Genomic DNA, 6,339 nt, shown 5'->3' on the forward strand with positions numbered 1-6,339 from the left:
GTCGACTCTGAGGATCCCCCTGCTGTGGAATTTAGGCCCATAGAGAAAAGACTTATGCAAATTAAAAAAAGTAATTTGTACCCTCCTAGTCTGGTTTAGGATTAGGGGGTGGAGGTATTAAAGAGAGGGTGTCCTATATTTGTTGTTTTAGAATATGGTATTAAGGTAGGGGGGGGGGGGGGGAGGATAGACAGGTTTACAATTAGGGGGTGGGGGTATTAAAGGGATGGTGTCCTATAAGTGTTAGTTTAGTGACATTAAGGTAGGGATGAGGGTAGACAGTTTCAGAATTAGGGGAGTGGGGGTATTAAAGGGATGGTGTCCTATTATTGTTAGAGGGTAGACAGGTTTCGAATTAGGAGGTGGGGATGGTTATTAGGTCATATCCTATTGTGAGAATTCAGATTTTTGTCTTGTGTTTTATGAGAAAAGTATGACAGCCCTTTAATACCTAGTAAAATTTTTACTTTTTGAAACAATTCACAACACAATGTTGTTTGTATTCTAAAAATTATTATTCTTTTTTATAGTGACAGCAGTTCAGAGAAGTTACTAGTATGCAAAGTTTTAAACCGCTTTTGACAAATAGATCTTTTTTTATATATGGTGAGTTTTTTTTATAATTAACTTTCTGGTTTTTCTAAAAACTACTTGAATTATTTCTCTGGTTTTCCAACTGTTAGGCCTAGGTTTATGCAAAGGGGAATCTTGTGAATTTTTGTGAGGGGACTTTCTGTTACTGAAGGGATGTAGTCCCTTAATTGTTATATTTCAGAGTCTGGTGCAAGTGGAAGAAAAACTGACATGATTCAAATGCAGACGTTAATGTTAAGTTTCTTTTTTTTTGCAGGTGAATCCACTAACCCTGATTTAACAAACTTCATCTATATTTGGTGATTGTGTTTAGAATGAATGACCATCCAGAGTTGTCATAATTTATGCTAACCAATCCAAAGTACTTTAAAAAATGGTAAGACACTACACCTACTAGTCCATTTAAAACAATAGATACCCTGCAATTCCTGACATACAGCAAGGAAATCTTATATGGTACACAATATTTGATACATAGCCTACAGTACTTACTGTGTATTAGTGGGTTGAATACTAAATGGCCCAGAACAGGACATGAATAACAAATTTGTCAGATCATGTATGCTCTTAGTGGAGTCACTTGCATAAAATAATAGGAAACATCCCTGTTTTTGCTATTTAATTTGAATAAATGATTTATTACAGGTATGAAATCTTCTCATCAGTTAGAAACTTGTTGGTCTATAGATATCAAATTATGTTCCAGTGAGCTGTTAAATGGTGAGTCTTCTTTATCAGTCAACAAACTACCTTGCCCTCCAAGATTGATAATTGACCCTTCCTTTATTTGTGCCACCTTAAGGGATGTAATTTGTGCCACAGGCTGTGCTTGTTATTGAGGAAATTAACAATGAGGAAGCTAATGCTTCAATCGTCAAAAATTGCCCACATTGTACACTGCATACTGTCATAGTTAATCCAATCAGGTATAGAAAAGACTTAAAACCCCATTTCATATTATATCTATGTACATACTGAAAGGGATGCAGATCTATAATTGTTTGGTAGCGAAATATCCCTTTATTTTCTTTTTAATTTAGTAAATTTTACATTCATTTTCTATTTCAGATATTGAATGTTGTCAGTTTAATTATTGAAATACAACATGTGTTTCAACATCTTGATAATTGGTGAGTTTCTCTTAATTAAGTTGATATTTTGTAAAAATTTGGAACAGTAACACTAATATTTTTACTTGTAAACACTAATTTTGTAGAGCTGAGCTCTTTATTCTGAATAGTGATAGGAATAGTTGACATTGATCTCTATCAGCTGGTTTAACAATATTTAGACAACTTGATGTTAAAATATTAAACATTTCGCTACTATTGTCTGACTCTTCTTGAGTCTCAAGAGTCATTTGTAAGTATGATATTGCCTCAAGATCACTTATTTTCACTTATTATTGTAGGTAGATCAATTCATGGCCTAGTTAGAGCAACCAGAAAACACAGGCGGAGCTTTAAAAGTTATGCAAGTTATATTTTATTCTCATCCCCCTTCCCCCTTCGTACACACACTCTATAACTTAAAGGGATACATTGTACATGGTAGTAAGACTGCAAGTAACTACAAGATATTTTATACATGTAGAAGGCTCAATCTGTGCTGGATGTTTTGCGAAATTATCCCTTTACACATGCTTTACAAGAATATTCTAGTATTAAACCACAGAATGATTCTCACAGTACATCTTGTTTCTCTCCTTATATGTAGCCCTAGCCCCTGTCAAAGTGCATTATAGAAACCGTCCGTCTGGGTGTATTTTATTGCACTCTGATCGTCTGGGTGTATTTTATTGCACTCTGATCGTCTTGACCAATTAAGATCCTGGATCAGTCATCTGTTCTGGAACCTCTATGTCTAATGAATTGTGCCAATTTTTTTTTTCATCGAAACTTGACAAAGGGAGTTAGTGTCATTTTTATACGCCCACATTAAAATGTGGACGGATATTGTCACCCATGTCTGTCCGTCCGTCTGTCCACAATTGGCTTGTTAACGCGATAGAGACTAGAGTTTTCATCTGATTAAAATGAAATTTGGTGTGATCATATATATTGATGAGATCTTGGGCAAGCTCGATATTCACAATTTTTCGATGAACGATTTTTGAGTTATTGCCCTTGACTTAGCCAAAACAGATAAAATTGGCTTGTGAACGCGATAGAGACTACAGTTTTCATTTGATTTGAATGAAATTTGGTGTAATCATTTATATTGATGAGATCTTGGACAAGTTCAATATTCACGATTTTTCGATAACTGTTTTTTAGGTTATTGCCCTTGACTTATGAAAAACGCGTCAAAATTTGTTTGTTAACACAATAGAGACTACAATTTTCATCCAATTTAGATGAAATTTTGTGTGAATATTTATAATGATGAGATCTTGGTTAAGTCTGAAGTTGGCTATATTTCGATGAACGGTTTTTGAGTTATTGCCCTAGATTTATGAAAAACTCGTCAAAATTTGTTTGTGAACACAATATAGAGTACAGTTTTCATCCGATTTAAATGAAATTTGGTATGATCATTTATAATGATGAGATCTTAGTCAGGATTGAATTTGACAATTTTTCGATCAACAGAATTTGAGTTATTGCCCATGACTTAGTAAAAACTCATTAAAATTTGTTAGCATTAGAGGTGACAGTTATGTCAGAATTTTATTAAATAATGTGTGTTTGTTTAAATCAACAATATCTTGCACAAATTAGATTTTTGGTATGATTTGACACAGATAGGTGACTGCCCTTGATATACTGAAAATGTATGAGGAAAGTGGGCGTATCTTGCTAGGCAACCACTTGTCTCTTCTGCTCATATACATGGTAAACTTGCCTAGTAATCACCAAGACATTATAATGTGGTTGTATTTTGTCGTTGCCCCTGTCTGATGGTCCATCCACAATTTGGTTGTGAACACAATAGAGGCTACAGTATTTGATTTTAATGAAATTTGGTGTGAGCATTTATATTGATGAGATCTTGGTCAAGTTCGAATTTGAAGATTTATATTGATCAGCCCTTGACTTGCGAAAAACGTGTTGATATTTGTTTGTAAACATAAGAGAGACTACAGTTTTGATCAGATTTAAGTGAAATTTGGTGTGATTTATATTAAGGTCTTGTTCAAGTTTGAAATTGACTATTTTGAGTTATTGCCCTTGACTTTGGAAAATGCGTGCGAAATTCGTTTGTAAACAAAATAGAGACTACGGTTATCTAATTTTAATGAAATTTGGTGTGATCATTTATAATGATGAGATCTTGGTCTGGTTTGAATTTGACAATTTTTCGATGTTATTGCCATTGACTTGGGCAAAACGCGTGGGAATTTGTTTGTAAACATAAGAGAGACTACAGTTTTCCACTGAAATTTGGTGTGATCATTTATGTTGATGAGGTTTCGGTTAAGTTAGAATTTGACGCTTTTTCAATGAACCGTTTTTGACCTAGGAAAAACTTGTAAAATTTTTTTGTGAACACAATAGGGACTACGGTTTTAATCTGATTTGAATGAAATGTGATCATGTATATTGATGAGATCTTGGACAAGTTGAAATAGGACAATCTTTCGATGATTGGTTTTTGTGTTATTAAACTTGACTTAGGAAAAATACATCAAAATTTGTTCGTGAACGCAATACAGACTACAGTTTTTGTCTGATTTGAATGACGTTTGGTGTGATCATGTATATTGATGAGATCTTGGACAAGTTGGAATTTGATATTTCGATGATTGTTTTTGAGTTATTAAACTTGATTGATTGCCGTTGACTTGGTAAAAATGTATCAAAATTTGTTGGCTTGTAAACAAGATAGAGGTAACAGTTTATGTCAGAATTTTATCTGTTCGTTTAAATCAACAATATCCATGACAAGTTAGATTTTTGGAAGGATTTGACACAGATTGGCGACCACCCTTGATATAATGAAAATTTGCGCGTATCTTGCTAGAAATATTATCCATATTTTGACACACAAGCCAAGATTGTCAAAAGCAATGTTTGCTGGCTTGCTGTCTACCACATTTGTGATACTGAATTGCATCTGTTGGATGTTGAACCTTTTCCTGGGTATAAACCACATCTGTAGGAATGCTACTTTTGAAGATCATATCCAAATTTGTCACAGAGAGCCACACCATATGCTGCATCTGTAGAAATAACATATTTTGCTAATCATAGGCACATTTGTCGTACAGCTACGTTCGATGGGGTACCATGTTTGTTGGACACAAGTGGACATAGAAGGGAAGGGCCACTCTTTCTGAGAGTATGACACATTTTTCGACACAGCCATGCCTGATTGGCTTTTGATGGATGGTCACTTTTGTTTTGCATTAACATAAGTGTTAATTTTAGGAAAACTCCCATTCACAGTAGGGATAAATTGGGTATTGCCATTTGCTAAATTGGATGGTCGGTCAGTGTGGCACTCTGGAAGTGGTCATGCAGTAGGTGAGGGGACCACTTTGCTGCATGATCCTCTAAGGTGGTGTCATTTTGTCTATACCTTGAGAGGGTTCAAATTTGATGAAAACATGACACGGTTGCTGAATTCGGGACAACTTCTGTAGGCCATAATATGCTGCATCTGTAGAAATGCCATATCTTGCTAATCATAGGCACATTTGTTGCACAGCTACATTCGACGGGGTACCATGTTTGTTGGACAACTTTTTCTGGGAGTATGACACTTTTCTCGACACAGCCATGCCTGATTGGCTTTTGATGGATGGTCACTTTTGTTTGCATAAACCACAGTTGTTGAATTTTTCACATAAGTGTTAATTTTAGGAAATCTCCCTTTCACAGTAGGGATAAATTGGGTATTGCCATTTGCTAAATTGGATGGTCGGTCAGTGTGGCACTCTGGAAGTGGTCATGCAGTAGGTGAGGGGACCACTTTGCTGCATGATCCTCGAAGGTGGTGTCATGTGTCCTACGGCAAATATTAGAAATGGAATATATCTGACATTATTCATTTTGTCTATACCTTGAGAGGGTTCAAATTTGATGAAAACATGACACGGTTGCTGAATTCGGGACAACTTCTGTAGGCCATAATATGCTGCATCTGTAGAAATGCCATATCTTGCTAATCATAGGCACATTTGTTGCACAGCTACATTCGACGGGGTACCATGTTTGTTGGACAACTTTTTCTGGGAGTATGACACTTTTCTCGACACAGCCATGCCTGATTGGCTTTTGATGGATGGTCACTTTTGTTTGCATAAACCACAGTTGTTGAATTTTTCACATAAGTGTTAATTTTAGGAAATCTCCCTTTCACAGTAGGGATAAATTGGGTATTGCCATTTGCTAAATTGGATGGTCGGTCAGTGTGGCACTCTGGAAGTGGTCATGCAGTAGGTGAGGGGACCACTTTGCTGCATGATCCTCGAAGGTGGTGTCATGTGTCCTACGGCAAATACCTTGAGAGGGTTCAAATTTGATGAAAACATGACACGGTTGCTGAATTCGGGACAACTTTTGTAGGCCATAATATGCTGCATCTGTAGAAATGCCATATCTTGCTAATCATAGGCACATTTGTTGCACAGCTACATTCGACGGGGTACCATGTTTGTTGGACAACTTTTTCTGGGAGTATGACACTTTTCTCGACACAGCCATGCCTGATTGGCTTTTGATGGATGGTCACTTTTGTTTGCATAAACCACAGTTGTTGAATTTTTCACATAAGTGTTAATTTTAGGAAATCTCCCTTTCA

Source organism: Lottia gigantea, assembly GCF_000327385.1.
Source record: "Lottia gigantea unplaced genomic scaffold LOTGIsca_156, whole genome shotgun sequence".
Taxonomy (NCBI): Eukaryota; Metazoa; Mollusca; class Gastropoda; family Lottiidae; genus Lottia; species Lottia gigantea.